A 15,866-nucleotide genomic window follows, 5' to 3' on the forward strand; every position below is an offset into this window, starting at 1 on the left:
AATATTCAGAGTCTAAGCCCAAGCAAGCCCTATATTAAGAGACCTAGGGGGGACTTCACTTCATTCATTCATTCTCTCATACTCCTCTAACTTTTCTTGTATTAAACTCCATTCATGGAGAGCTAAGCATCTAGGGCTATTCTGCTATAATTCCATTATGGATTCTGAGGTTAGATTGAGTTAATGCAATTGTTTACTTTGGTTATTGGTTTAAGTTGTTCTCTCTATGTCTTCCATGTCAGAGCGGCTGCAGCGGAATGGTTAGCGTGGAATAACAAACCAAGAGGGGGGGGTGAATTGGTTCTTACTAAAAACGTGTGCCTTAAAAATTTCTACTCAATTAAACTTACTTAGCAAATAATAAAGACAATAAAATAGAGTAAGGTTGAGAGAAATTTGCACAGATGATTTTATCCTGGTTCGGATCTTACCAATCCTACGTCCAGTCGCTTATCTCAAAACAAGATAAACACTTCACTAATCACAAAACTATTACAAACTACAATCACACAGATACAATTTGTAAGAGTTTAGAAAACACCTCTCTTGATGCCACAAGAGATGAAAAAACACGTCATTTGAGTCTTCACAAAGGATGAAACACTTCCTCCGAATACTTCACGAAGGATGACTTACACTTCCAAACACTTCCTTAGATGCACCAAGGATGAACCAGCTATTCCTCTATCACCGTAGCAGTATTTCACCAACTCTACAGACAGAGTTTCCTTAGCTGAGCAAGAGCACACAATTCTCAAGAGTTTCTGAGTATTTGAGCACAAGGGAAGAGTTGTAGTTGATACCTTGAGAGGAAAATGAGAGTCTATTTATAGACTCATCCAAAGGCTCTTCCATTCTTCGAAAATGAGCCATCTGACTGTTTTAATCGATTAAATCAAGTATTAATCGATTAAACTAAGTACAACGGCTAGTTTTTCAAATCTGAAACTCCTAACGGCTAGTGTTAATCGATTATTCTCAGGTTTAATCGATTAACTAATCGATTAATTTAGGCTTTAATCGATTATTCCAGTGCAACGGCTAGTCTTCAACTCTGGAACCTCCAACGGACTGTTTTAATCGATTAATCTCAGGATTAATCGATTATGTAATCGATTAAACCAAGCTTTAATCGATTAATCCAGAGGCAATTTTGGTTTTCAGTGTCAGCCTCGTTTTAATCGATTAAGACCCATTTTAATCGATTAATATAGTGCACTTTGAACTCTGGTTTTTGATTATATGGTATGGAATTACATGGAATCAAAAACACTCAAATGTCTAAGTCCTAGACACTAAATTACAATTATTACAAAAGCTTTTCCATAGCAATACAAGTCTTCATAACATCTTGATTTCTTCTTGACTTGATTTGGACATCATCAAAACTTCATCTTCATCATTTTGCTAACATTCCATCTCTCTATCTTGTTAAAAGCAAAGATTTTTGCATCATAATATGTTTGAATCTACATGCATATTGATTATATGAGTTTTAGGGTTTCTAGGTTTAAATTGAGAATCTACTTTGATTTAATTTAGGAACTTTCATATGATTAAATGGTTTTTACTATCAATTGAGAATGTACTTTGATTGATTAGTTATAATTTCAACTATAATCAATTGAGAATTTACTTTGATTGATTAACTTTTAATTTGGTTAGGAGATTTAAAAATAGACATGATTAAACACAATAGAATTTGATTGAGAATGTACTTTGGTTGAATTTATTGTGAATAATCTAGAAAGGTTTTGCATTTGATTGAGAATTTACTTTAGTTAAATGTATGATCGCTCTCAAATTAATTAAGAATGTACTTTAATTAATTTGAAACTTAAACAATAATCAATTGAACAATTATCCGTGAATAACCGATGATGAATCTATCTTAGAAAAGCAGTGAAATTAGCCTATTTCATCGTAACTGTTCTTAAGTTTCTTATTTATTCTTTAAACACTCTTCAACCATTACTTTTACTCATAAGCATTGCATAGCATTCGTAAGAGTCACAGATATTCAAAAGCAATTCCGTGTTCGTTGGGAGACGACTCAGGGTTACTTCAACCCTGTCTACTTTCTTGAATACTACTTGACAATACTGAAGTTGCCTTGAAAAATAGTATTAATTTGATAGCTTCAACAACAGTTTATCACCATACACATGGCATATAAAATAATAGCACCACTTTTTACTTGTGCCCCGAGCCAATACTATATGCTTCCCCAAAATGCCCTGAAATTCAAAGTTATCTCATTCGTGCACATGCCAACCTCAAAAAAAAAAACATCGTTCTTCTTCTCTTGAAATTTAACGCTGCTTAATTCGGTCAACAATTTTATTGTATCCACTGATTTTATACTTTACTAATATGTTTTGAGTGACACTACCCCAACTTGAATTTTTTAATTTTGAAGTACTTAGGAAATTTAACAATAAAATCGTATTTGTCTAAAACGATTTTCTTCTATTAATGGTGTGAAAGCAAGGGAGGGATATCAATTATTTAACAATAAAAATAAAAGAAATACTTATCATTTGTATTACATCATATAATTTATATTTCGATGAATTTAAATTTTTTAGACAGTAGCATAAGAAATAAAAAATAATAATACTTCGTATATATCATTAGCTAAATAAGGAGATCGATACTTTGTCCATAGTTTATTTTTTATTATTTAATGGTTTGAATAAGAGTTTATAGAGAATCTTTATTAATCTAATGAAAATATTTTGAAGTTTTAATTTATCATGTCACATTTGAATTTAGTATGCAAGTGTAGACGAAAACAGATATTTTATTTGTAGTTTATGAGTTTATTAGGGTAGGGTTGATAGATGCAATACTCGTACGTAGGTAGGACTCTAAGTCCAAGCACTTGAACTCTGAACTCATTTGTCAGTCTCCAATCTTCAAGGTTGTCGACTTTCTCTGTAATTGAGCTGTCCATAGCCACAACAACACCATTCATGATTTTGAATTCTGTTACAGAATGTCAATGCTTCAATAATTAAGACATGCAATTTCAAACTTTGTGTTCCTCTTCGTATTAATATTTTGGACTCATGCCACCAACTTGCATATGGAAAAGAATGTCTCCTTTATTATTCTTATTCTTACATTTTAATATTATAATCCTTTCATTTTTTATCAATACACATTTTTTTTTCTTTTCTCTAATTATTTGATCTGTCATACAATTTATTTACATTTTCAAAATAATTTTTCTTTTATCATAACATTTCCATAGTTATGTTGAAATGATATATATTAATTAAATGTTTTTATATTTTACATTTAAATATTTTTATTATTTTTAATATTTTAATTTATTGTTTATTTTTTATAATTGTTAACTTTTAATTTTTAATGTAAGTGGTCAATGGTATAAACTTTGAATTTATTAAGTAATGTAAAAAAATTATCTTTCTCTTATTTTTAGTTTTAGTTTTATTGATAGAACTTTTTTTTCAATTAAAATAATTTTTTTTATTTTCAGTTTGACTAATCTGATATCTAGAAATGTTTTATTTTTATCATACATTTATATTTTTTTTATAGGATTTCAATGATTTATCAAATTATTTCTAAGATATATATTTGATATTTTTACATTTTTAAAATATTTATATTTATTTTTTATTATTGTCTTGTAAAATACTTTTAATATTTTTATTTTCTAATTTATTATCATAAATGTAATTTTTTTATTATAATTATATACAAAATTTTTATTTATTATAATATAATACTTTAATATCATTGTTATTTAATACAATTTTACACTACTTCATCTTAAATAATTGTATTTTAATTCACATCAAAATTGATATTCAAATGTGGACATATGTTATCGTCGTAATAATATATATACATTAAATTATAGCAAGAATTAGAAATATTTTTTTTAATGTGTCTTAAGGAACCAAAATTAAAATTTATTTGCTTACATCCATATTAGAATTGTGACAGTTTTTGTTTTCAAATTTAATTTAAAAAATGTGTTTGACCTAAATGGAATTAAAATGATTTTTACCCTAATTTTGAAAACGATTTTATGATATTTTTTCAAAATGAAGAAAAAAATATTTGTAAATTTAGTTTTTGTTTTTTTTTTTTTAAAAAAAACAGTTAGAGCGTGATTATTCTTTCCATATCGCGGTACTATCAATAACATTTTACTCATTATCATTATAAAGTCATCATCACTTGTTTTCACTCCTACCATTTTTGTTGTCACAACTTTACTTCTTTCAAAGTTTGTTTATTTCATACCAGTTTTAGGTTCCTGTAATTTCACGAGGATATAATTTTGATACCTACAAAATTTCAATTACGATTTTGCTTTTCCAATAGCAGAAGTATTAGCATATCCATCAAATAGCATATATTAAAATTGGTTGTTTTACGTGAATAATAATTGACACAATTATTAATTACATATATATGTGTTTTTTATTATCAATTAGATCACAAATGACTAGAAGATCAGAATTGTTTAATTTTAAAAAGATAAAGAACCAAATTGTAGTTAAAATTTTATAAGATCAACATTATACGCTTACAAAAAACTATAGATATCAAAAGTAAATTTTCTAGCATGATCTTATTTATTATGAAAAGTAAATTTAAGTTTTTATTTTAAAACTAAAAGTTAATTGAAAAAGTATAGAAATCACGGTTCTTAAAAAAATTAAAATTACAGTTGTGACATCCCAAATATATAGCAGATATATATGCAAAGACATCACCAATTTATAATATTAGAAAGCAGTTAAGAGATGTACTTAAAGTATTATAGGATTAAAGTCTTCCAGAATTTACTAAGGAATTAAAACTTCAAGCATTTGATACTTAAAACATAACAAGGTTCTTCAAAAGGACATAAGAGAACTAAGAATTCCTATTGAGTCTAAGCTGCAGCATCATCTTCATTTCTCTCCAATGTTGCCTCCAAAGAAACCTCATCTTCCTCTGCTCACATCCAAGTGGATGATCATTGCAAAAGAAAACACATACAACAAGCACACAAACAAGCAAGAGTGAGCTAATTATATAAAAGCATCCATCATATCAAGCACATAACATACAGGAGTTAACTTAAATAAAAGCAGTTTAAGGCATACATCCTAGCATGTTATCTTCTAGACTTGACTCGTCCGGACTTTAGAATGATAGTCGAGCTATGGCGGGTCCTGCACTCGTGGTGACTTATGAAACTTGGATTCCCCACCCTGCCACACTCACAAGGTTAGCCTGTTCCGGGCCTTGAGGCATACTGGAAGCCCCCAAGACTAAGATCTCCTGCTACTCCTCACCACATGGATTAATCCCTCTACTTGAGTATGATTAGCCATTGGAGTTTAAGAATGACCCCCAAGACTGAGCTCCTACTTTCATTCTAAACACTAAGAATCTCACCAAGAGATCCTACACTGATGGAACTTGATTTACAACTTGGATCATACTTTCATCACTTTGTAATCATATACTTTCTGCCAAAATCAACATATACACAATCTCAACAATATACATCACTCACCACTTACAAATTATAAAAATAACATCTCCACAATTGAACCTAAGTTAATCAATACCAAGAATCAAACAACTCCAACTAATCCACAACAGCTCATAAAATGCATCAATTTATACATACCTACAAGTAATATAATTATTGATTAACACTCACGTTTCAATATAATAAACAACTATCTTTACTTTATTATATATATATATATATATATATATATATATGATACGTACATTATCTTCTAAATATATATATCTACATTATATTATTATATATATATATATGATACGTACATTATATTATAAATATATATATTTACATTATATTACTATACATATATATATATATGATACGTAACTAATATATATATATATATATTATATTAAACTAATATATATTATATTAAATATATATATATGTATATATTTATATATTTATATATTTATATATGGATCCTTATTTTGAATTTCAAATACACAGTGACTGATTTTTTTAAAATTATAATTTATTAGAAATTAACACATGATAACTTTATGCATTTACAATCAACTTGTTTTATTTTATTTTTATCCTAGTAGAGATCTTTCTTTACCCCAACTGGTCACCGGAGAGGACCCAGATGTCTGAACGCATCAAACTCACCTTCGACGCCAGCACATATGACTAGTCACAACTGACTAGACCAGGCCAGGGTTGCTCTATGATCAGGATGTGCCAACTCAGGTTTTTAAGGTTCCTCTATCCTACCAACAAAGAAAGGCTCTCAATAATTAACAATTAATTTATTTAAATTATCTACCCTGTTCTCTTATGCTCTAAATCTGAAATGCCTAATTTTAATATTTTCACTTCCTCTCATAGTAACCTCAAACAGTACCTGTACATCTATTTAATACCCATATACATGCTATTACAGAACCCTTACTCCCGACCTTCCAACAAGATCAATTTCAGCCAACAAACTCATTCAAAACAAATTAAATTCATCACATCACAACATGCACAATTTCACAGTTTCAATTATAACACCCAATACAATAAAAGTCATAAAACAGTTTCACAAGAGCACACCAGTTCAACATTCATATGCATATATTTTTATAAAATAAATTCATACAAAAATAATTAGCTCCCCTTACATCAAACAGTTCCAATTATAGCAATCAGTTCATCAAACATTCCACAAGCCATCAATCATAGTTTTATAATTTCAACACATAACACTTAATATTTCTTAATCGTAACAGAAAATTCCAAACAACATGCCAATCAAATTATCATACATACAGAGCATATAATATTAAATCAAATAAACATAACCAGCTCCCCTTACCTTGGAGTTGAGTAGTATAGCCAACTAGAGTGCCCTAACAGTGCCTTCACAGAGAAAACCCAAATAGTGCCCTACAACCACCTAAATGGTGATGGAAACAGCTCTTAGAGCTAGAATAGGCAGGAAATCGAAAGGAAATACTACCCAGCTGCATGCAACCAGTAAAGTTGCATGCCCTAGGTTCAAGAAAAGGGGAAAAATTGACTTACCCGTCCAAATCGAAAACTAATCGGATGGATAGGAAGCCCTCAACTCCGTGAGCGAAAGAACACCACCTAATCGAAATTTCAACGGTTCAAATGAGTGTAAGGGTAGAGAGAAGGCAGAGAAGGAAGGAGGAAAACTGAGTTTAGAGAGAGAAGGAGAGAAGAATTGGAAAGTGGCTCAGAGTTGGAAAAATGAAGGAACCCCTTCTAAGTCAGGGTGCCTTTGGCCCTTTAGGCCTGGCTGCAGGGTCCAATAGCCTTATCTTCAGGCTCTTACATTCTCCCACACATAAAAAATTTTCGACCTCGAAAATTCGCTTAACAGATAGAGGAACAACCTAGTCTCATCAGATGCCTTTGTGTTAAAATGCTCTAGTGTTCAATAGTGTAGATTGATTTAGCCATTATCCTCAAAACAAATCTGAACTCTTAAACTTCAGTTGTGGAGAATCTTTCTTTCACCTAACCAATCGCATTGTGTCTGCCATACTGCCAACCTCTCCTCTATCATTCGCCACTTCTTGTAATTCTCTTCTAAAACATCTATTAGTCCTGACTTCGAATCAACCCGTGACTATACTTGTTTACCTCTTCTTGCTTCTTTTAAGAACCATCATACCACTGACTTGATCACTACCACTTCTGATTAATCCACCAACTGTTATGCTTTTGATAATCTTCAACCATACCCATTCTGAAGACTTCACATTACTTTACTGATTTACACTCTTGAGTAGTATAGTTTCCAACTATATTATCCCATTACCACAGTAAAACTCTTCTCCTTGCAACGACAAAACCAATTTAAGCACTCCATTTCCACTACGTTATCTTACTGACCTGAACTCTATTTAATTCTTGGTCCACTAGCCTGAAGTCATACTTAGAGCTGTAACCTCTTCAACTTGAGATCACTAGCTTGATCAGTATCAAGCCAACTTAGGATACATCTCAAACTAGGATTGTCCAAGCTGTGCTTTCTCAACCATTTTGAGAAACTCACTAGTTATAGTATTTCAACTATACTAATGAAATTGCTTTACAACTTCACTATAGACCCCTAATCTTCATATTCTTCAACCCACTCTTACTTAATCCTTATCACACCAAGAACCTGAATCTTTCCTCTGTTCAAACTAACAATTGACATTTCCTTACCTGTAGATTGCCACTATAACTCAAAACCATAGCTCAAATAATCTCCTTGATCCCCTGACCCACTTACTCTATTCATTGTCCATTGATACATTCTCACTTTAAGGTTGACGTTGCAGCTTGAAACCGTCACTCACTTATCTTCTCTACTTGATACCTATTTCTTCCTTACCTAAACTCACTTCTGACTCTTGAAGTTTACCAAACACTCCCACTCATTCTCATATAACAACACCAATACTGTTTCAAAGAATTCATCCCTCACAAACCACCAATCCACAATTATGAAAGCTCTTCATGCATACCTATTATTGACAACAACATGCTCACCATCATCCGCTGCGCTACTCTGATTCCTCACACTCCCTTGTTCACTAGTTGACTCAAAGAACACTTCCTTATGTCAACCGTAACCCAAAAATGATCGCCCTTGAAAAACCTTCTTCAAAACTTCCATGATATCCTTGTCATTCCCTTTTCTCAACACTGTCTTCTACTCCACAGAACAAACATGCCCGAAATCACTCCTGATTGTTATGACTTATACTAGATTGTTCCAACTTGTCCTCTATTTCTCTTCTGAGATTCTTCAACCTTGTAGTTCTCCCTATGATTACACTGAGTCCAAACACTGCTGCTCTAACCAAAACTCCACATTCCTCTTATACTACTCAACTTCAACAAGAACAATCCATAAAGAGATTACTGACACCGGTGCTGCCTAAGACCCCACTCCAAAATGAATTCCACTTCTCCAAGATATAAAAATCCCATACTTGTCACAGAACACCAACCGAAACCCTTACACCCAAAAGATCTATCTTCTCTTCTCCACTTATCCTTACTAGAATCATCTGACTTCTACAACCCTTCCTCTTCTCATATATAACTTGAACCACGTCTAATACATACCCATTTGTTCTCTTTCTCAAAACCATACTTCTTTTGAAGACCATAACCACCCAAAATCGAATTGAAACAATCAAACCTCCCTTATGATCACACCTCAAATTTATGAAAGAACAACATCATCTCTTTTTCCCTTACAATTTTCAAACATCTTGGATTCTCATAACACTTGCTTCCATCTTTCGTTCAACTATACTTGACGCACCACCTTCGCTTTCCGTCCTTGCTAAGAAACCACTCCATATAGACTTCAAACCCAAGCCCTTAGGTTAACTCCACAAACGCCACATCACTTAGAATTCTTCATGCACTCATTTCGACCAAATTAACTTAAAACCTTCTTCTTCAAGAATTGCCCTCTTCACTCAAAATCTTCAGAAATACAGACCCTATCTTGAATCCTCTAAATCTCAAGATACCCTTAACCAACAATACCAATCCTCTGACCTTATCTGAACTTACCAACTCACTGCCTTTTGCAACCCATTATTCAACATCTACTTCTATCTTGATCGAACTCAGCCGGTCACTAAACATCACCATAAAACCACATTCGATGAAAATTGACTTTATCACAACATGCAGCTTCATAACTCTGATCATTCGCGATACCCTCTTTCACAACTTATACTATGACCACCCTTTGCCATATGTTCTAAAACCTTTTCTTCTCATTTCCTCATCCATTGTTCTCTTAATTCTCTAACCTTATACTTTTCTACCAAACTGACATTCTGATGTACTCCTTCCTTCAACACTTGAAATCTCTCATCTCAGCCAATGATCAAACCTTTCTTCTATACGAACCACTTATCTTGAAACATCATTCTAAACTTGACTCTAAACATCCACTTCCTGAGAACACTTGACTATTTCCTTCCAATTATTCACTTAACTTAAGACCCTTACAATACTTCATTCTTCTTCAAATACCTCATGCTCTCTCTCAACTTGGCAATTTTTGCCTTCCATTATTTCCTCCGTAACTCTGCTCTATGCCTTAAATGATAGTTTCTCAAACTCTTCTTCTTCTCTTCTTGATACTCATTCCCCTTGGGCCCACTTTAGAATTCCTATTCCTTTCTTAACTTAAACTTCAAACCATCCACCACTTTTCTTCTTCAGATCTCAAACATTGCTGATACGCCGACTCAAGATACCAATCTCGCCCAATGTCACTCTGTTGCTCACCAACACTTCCCTTTCCTCTGACCTCTGACGTTATTGATATACTGGACCAAATTGATTTCTCAAACCTTGTTACACCCATGCTTATCCAAATCTCCTCTTAATCTAGCCTTCGAACCCCACTCTTCTTGTGGAACGTACGATAGTTGATCTTCTGACTCTCTTCTTGAGAACTTTTTCTTCACCCAAAAACATTACTTCTAAATTCCAATATCTTCACTCGTCTTGTGAAACCAAGATTCTGGTCTTCTAACTCCTTATCTTCGAGGCAAGAATTTGTCTCAAAGGCTTAAACCAATTCTAATAAAGGTATACAAGTCAAGTTATCCTTGAATCTGCATTCCTCTATCACTATATAGCACAATACATTATCACAAAGGCAAGAACAAGACAAGAGTTTCTATTGACAACAATACTACAATCACCACCCTTACTGTTTCCCAAACTTTCAGAATTAAGAAAGAAAAATCATCTCTGATAAAAGTCATGAGTGCGCACCCTCATTACTCTTATCAAGACGTTTTCTGTTCTCAAAACTTCTAGTTAGATACACACTCTACTATCTAGACTTGGAGGAAATGGTAAATCATACCATTCAGACTCAATTCTTCACAGAGAAGGCAAGACAAGCCCTCAACTCACAAGTCATCCTAAGGACAAACTGCTCTAATACCAAAAGTGTGACATCCCAAATATATAGCAGATATATATGCGAAGACATAACGAATTTATAATATTAGAAAGCAGTTAAGAGATGTACTTAAAGTATTATAGGATTACAGTCTTCCAGAATTTACTAAGGAATTAAAACTTCAAGCACTAGAGTATTCCAAAATATGTCCAGAATTTGAAACTTAAAACATAACAAGGTTCTTCAAAAGGACATAAGAGAACTAAGAATTCCTAGTGAGTCTAAGCTGCAGCATCATCTTCATTTCTCTCCAATGTTGCCTCCAAAGAAACCTCATCTTCCTCTGCTCACATCCAAGTGGATGATCATTGCAAAAGAAAACACATACAACAAGCACACAAACAAGCAAGGGTGAGCTAATTATATAAAAGCATGCATCATATCAAGTACATAACATACAGGAGTTAACTTAAATCAAAGCAGTTTAAGGCATACATCCTAGCATGTTATCTTCTAGACTTGACTCGTCCGGACTTTAGAATGATAGTCGAGCTATGGCGGGTCCTGCACTCGTGGTGACTTATGAAACTTGGGTTCCCCACCCTGCCACACTCACGAGGTTAGCCTGTTCCGGGCCTTGAGGCATACTGGAAGCCCCCAAGACTAAGACCTCTTGCTACTCCTCACCACATGGATTAATCCCTCTACTTGAGTATGATTAGCCATTGGAGTTTCAGAATGACCCCCAAGACTGAGCTCCTACTTTCATTCTAAACACTAAGAATCTTACCAAGAGATCCTACACTGATGGAACTTGATTTACAACTTGGATCATACTTTCATCACTTTGTAATCATATACTTTCTGTCAAAATCAAGATATACACAATCTCAACAATATACATCACTCACCACTTACAAATTATAAAAATAACATCTCCACAATTGAACCTAAGTTAATCAATACCAAGAATCAAACAACTCCAACTAATCCACAACAGCTCATAAAATGCATCAATTTATACATACCTACAAGTAATATAATTATTGATTAACACTCACGTTTCAATATAATAAACAACTATCTTTACTTTATTATATATATATATGATAAGTACATTATCTTATAAATATATATATTTACATTATATTATTATTATATATATATGATACGTACATTATATTTTAAATATATATATTTACATTATATTACTATATATATATATATATGATACGTAACTAATATATATATATATATATATATATATATATATATATATATATTATATTAAACTAATATATATTATATTAAATATATATATATATATTTATATATTTATATATGGATCCTTATTTTGAATTCCAAATACACAGTGACTGATTTTTTTAAAATTATAATTTATTAGAAATTAACACATAATAACTTTATGCATTTACAATCAACTTGTTTTATTTTATTTTTATCCTAGTAGAGATCTTTCTTTACCCCAATTGGTCACGGAGAGGACCCAGATGTCTGAACGCATCAAACTCACCTTCGACGCCAGCACATATGACTAGTCACAACTGACTAGACCAGGCCAGGGTTGCTCTATGATCAGGATGTGTCAACTCAGGTTTTTAAGGTTCCTCTATCCTACCAACAAAGAAAGGCTCTCAATAATTAACAATTAATTTATTTAAATTATCTACCCTGTTCTCTTATGCTCTAAATCTGAAATGCCTAATTTTAATATTTTCACTTCCTCTCATAGTAAACTCAAACAGTACCTGTACATCTATTTAATACCCATATACCAACAAGATCAATTTCAGCCAACAAACTCATTCAAAACAAATTAAATTCATCACATCACAACATGCACAATTTCACAGTTTCAATTATAACACCCAATACAATAAAAGTCATAAAACAGTTTCACAAGAGCACACCAGTTCAACATTCATATGCATATATTTTTATAAAATAAATTCATACAAAAATAATTAGCTCCCCTTACATCAAACAGTTCCAATTATAGCAATCAGTTCATCAAACATTCCACAAGCCATCAATCATAGTTTTATAATTTCAACACATAACACCCAATATTTCTTAATCATAACAGAAAATTCCAAACAACATGCCAATCAAATTATCATACATACAGAGCATATAATATTAAATCAAATAAACATAACCAGCTCCCCTTACCTTGGAGTTGAGCAGTATAGCCAACTAGAGTGTCCTAACAGTGCCTTCACAGAGAAAACCCAAATAGTGCCCTACAACCACCTAAATGGTGATGGAAACAGCTCTTAGAGCTAGAATAGGCAGGAAATCGAAAGGAAATACTACCCAGCTGCATGCAACCAGTAAAGTTGCATGCCCTAGGTTCAAGAAAAGGGGAAAAATTGACTTACCCGTCCAAATCGAAAACTAATCAGATGGATAGGAAGCCCTCAACTCCGTGAGCGAAAGAACACCACCTAATCGAAATTTCAACGGTTCAAATGAGTGTAAGGGTAGAGAGAAGGCAGAGAAGGAAGGAGGAAAACTGAGTTTAGAGAGAGAAGGAGAGAAGAATTGGAAAGTGGCTCAGAGTTGGAAAATGAAGGAACCCCTTCTAAGTCAGGGTGCCTTTGGCCCTTTGAGCCTGGCTGCAGGGTCCAATAGCCTTATCTTTAGGCTCTTACCACAGTTAAACATGATTTCAAGCGGATTCTTCATATTTTAAAATTTTATATTATTTTAAAATTTTATATTTTAAAATAATTAATAGAAGTAAAATTTATCTCTCACATGACAGAGTCCCTTATGTTTTTTCAATCTTTTCACACACACAGTACCTCTCAAAATACGTAGTTGGTAAAGTAATGGCACGTATACCTTCGTTTCTTTAACTATTTTTATTTGTTTTATTACCAAATTTTTCTTGTAAATATAAAAACATACACTAATTAAAAACAATATAAACTAGAGTTTTTAGCTGAATATATTTTATAAGTCAAATATCACATTTATGATTAAGTCGAGTTAGGTATAAATTATTACAATTTTTTTCACATCTCTTTCTAAGTTTTTTTCCTCTCTTGTATACATTCCAAAATACAATATACATTCTTCCTTTTCAAAAAATGTTAAAAGGCCGAGCATTTTCCTTTTAAAAATAAAAACAATTTGTGAACAAGAAAAACGTTATCCTATATATATAATGCGTACTCTTAAAATAAAAGGGAAAAATGTTCATAGTTTAATGAGAAGGGATCTTAATTAAACAGTGTAATTAAACAGCGTAGGTCTTCTCCTAACCTAGCAACTTTTTCAATTATAAAAAGACTAATCAACCTATTAGAATATCTTCTCTGAAGAGATTACCTTCACATTTCTTTACAAACTAATTGTAATAATTAATTACTTACTCGTTCAACACGTAATTAGTTATCAATTAAATAAGCTGACTTTATCTATAAAATATCATAATATAATATAATATAATATATATATATATATATATATTATTGTATTTGTAAATTGAATTCAACGACACAATAATTTTGAAAATATCTCATGTAAATGAATACAAACTTTATATTACAAACCGATTTTATAAGATTGAATTAAGTTTAAATTATATTACTTAAGAGTTGAAAGTCTATTTTAATAAGATTTGTTATTTATTATGTCTATCGCATGACTTATTATCAAATTGTTATCCGACCATTCATTAATGTCTAATCGCATGTTTAATATGTATATACTACAATAAAAAAGAAATATGTTGAAAATCTTATATCTAATAAAAATAAAATGAATTTAAAATATATAAGTGAATACAAATTACAATTACAAAATCGTTTTTGGTAAAATTGAGTTAAGTTTAAAATATATTTTAAGATTTAAGAATATCTTATTTAGATCTTTGTTTAAGATATTGCCACTAACTAAATTTGAATTTTCCTTCCAACATAATTTTAAATATTTTTTTTATATTATAAAGAATTAGATTTCTTTGTTAAACATAATCTCCATTACACGAACAAAATATATAGATTTGGAACAAACATGGCTTCAAACGTGTGCCAACCCTAAACAAAGACACTCTTAATACATAGTTAGCAACTTGGCTTTTGAATGTGAATGGATTAGGTAGTCCTGTCAGGTATGAGAGTGGTCCAAAACAAGATACGAGTCAGAAATTGCTTGCAGAAAATCTTGAACTTGAAATTTTATAAATGGCATGCCTCCAAATCCTTCATCTTTGTCCACCTTTTCTAGCTGTCTTAACCCACTTTTTTTTTCTTCTTCTTTCAATTGTCAAAGTATCAATGACTTATTTTACCAATGTCATGAGATTCATGAGATCCATCACACAACCTTTGTCTATGATCAATGTCATTCCCATGACAGGCTAGATAGATACCAAATTGGATCTTCAAATTAAAATACAAATTAAGTACAATTACAACAAAGATAGATAGTAATGATTGATTAAGAAAAAGGATTCATATCAATTAATGGTAGATTATTAATTATATGGTTGAAACTCAATATTTTTTTTGTAATAATAATAAATGAGACTTGAAAATTGTAAAATATTAGTTAATTTGCAATAAAAAGGATAGAAACATATAATTTTACAATAAAAGTGTTATTATATTATAAAAATTGAAATAAAAATTTAATTGTCATTAAAATATAGGACAACTAATATACCTGCGTTTCATTTCTTTTAAATCGCGTCTAACATCTTGCAGTTTTGAGTGTTATATGTAATCTTGTTCCAATCTTTATAATATTCCCTAATAAAAGGCATTCTGAGAATGAATGAGGAAGGTATTATAGTCAGTGACTAGCTAATTAATCTTAGTCGTTATATCTGGCTGTCACTGATTTTAATATTTTAAAAAGTATATATATTTTTTT

At 31.5% G+C, this 15,866-nt stretch overlaps 2 long non-coding RNA genes across 2 annotated transcripts; both read right to left on the reverse strand.

Annotated features, from left to right (window-relative positions):
- Nucleotides 1-4,810: 4,810 nt before the first annotated feature.
- Nucleotides 4,811-7,332, reverse strand: LOC128194086 (uncharacterized). The gene is made up of 3 exons (XR_008245389.1): nucleotides 7,082-7,332; nucleotides 6,873-6,953; nucleotides 4,811-4,980 (listed from the first exon to the last, which is right to left on the reverse strand). It is a non-coding gene; the product is annotated as an uncharacterized LOC128194086 (long non-coding RNA).
- A 3,759-nt stretch (nucleotides 7,333-11,091) lies between these two features.
- Nucleotides 11,092-13,622, reverse strand: LOC108347347 (uncharacterized). The gene is made up of 3 exons (XR_001833867.2): nucleotides 13,364-13,622; nucleotides 13,155-13,235; nucleotides 11,092-11,304 (listed from the first exon to the last, which is right to left on the reverse strand). It is a non-coding gene; the product is annotated as an uncharacterized LOC108347347 (long non-coding RNA).
- Between the last annotated feature and the right edge of the window lie 2,244 nt (nucleotides 13,623-15,866).

The sequence above is a fragment of the Vigna angularis genome, chromosome 9 (genome assembly GCF_016808095.1).
Source record: "Vigna angularis cultivar LongXiaoDou No.4 chromosome 9, ASM1680809v1, whole genome shotgun sequence".
NCBI lineage: Eukaryota > Viridiplantae > Streptophyta > Magnoliopsida > Fabales > Fabaceae > Vigna > Vigna angularis.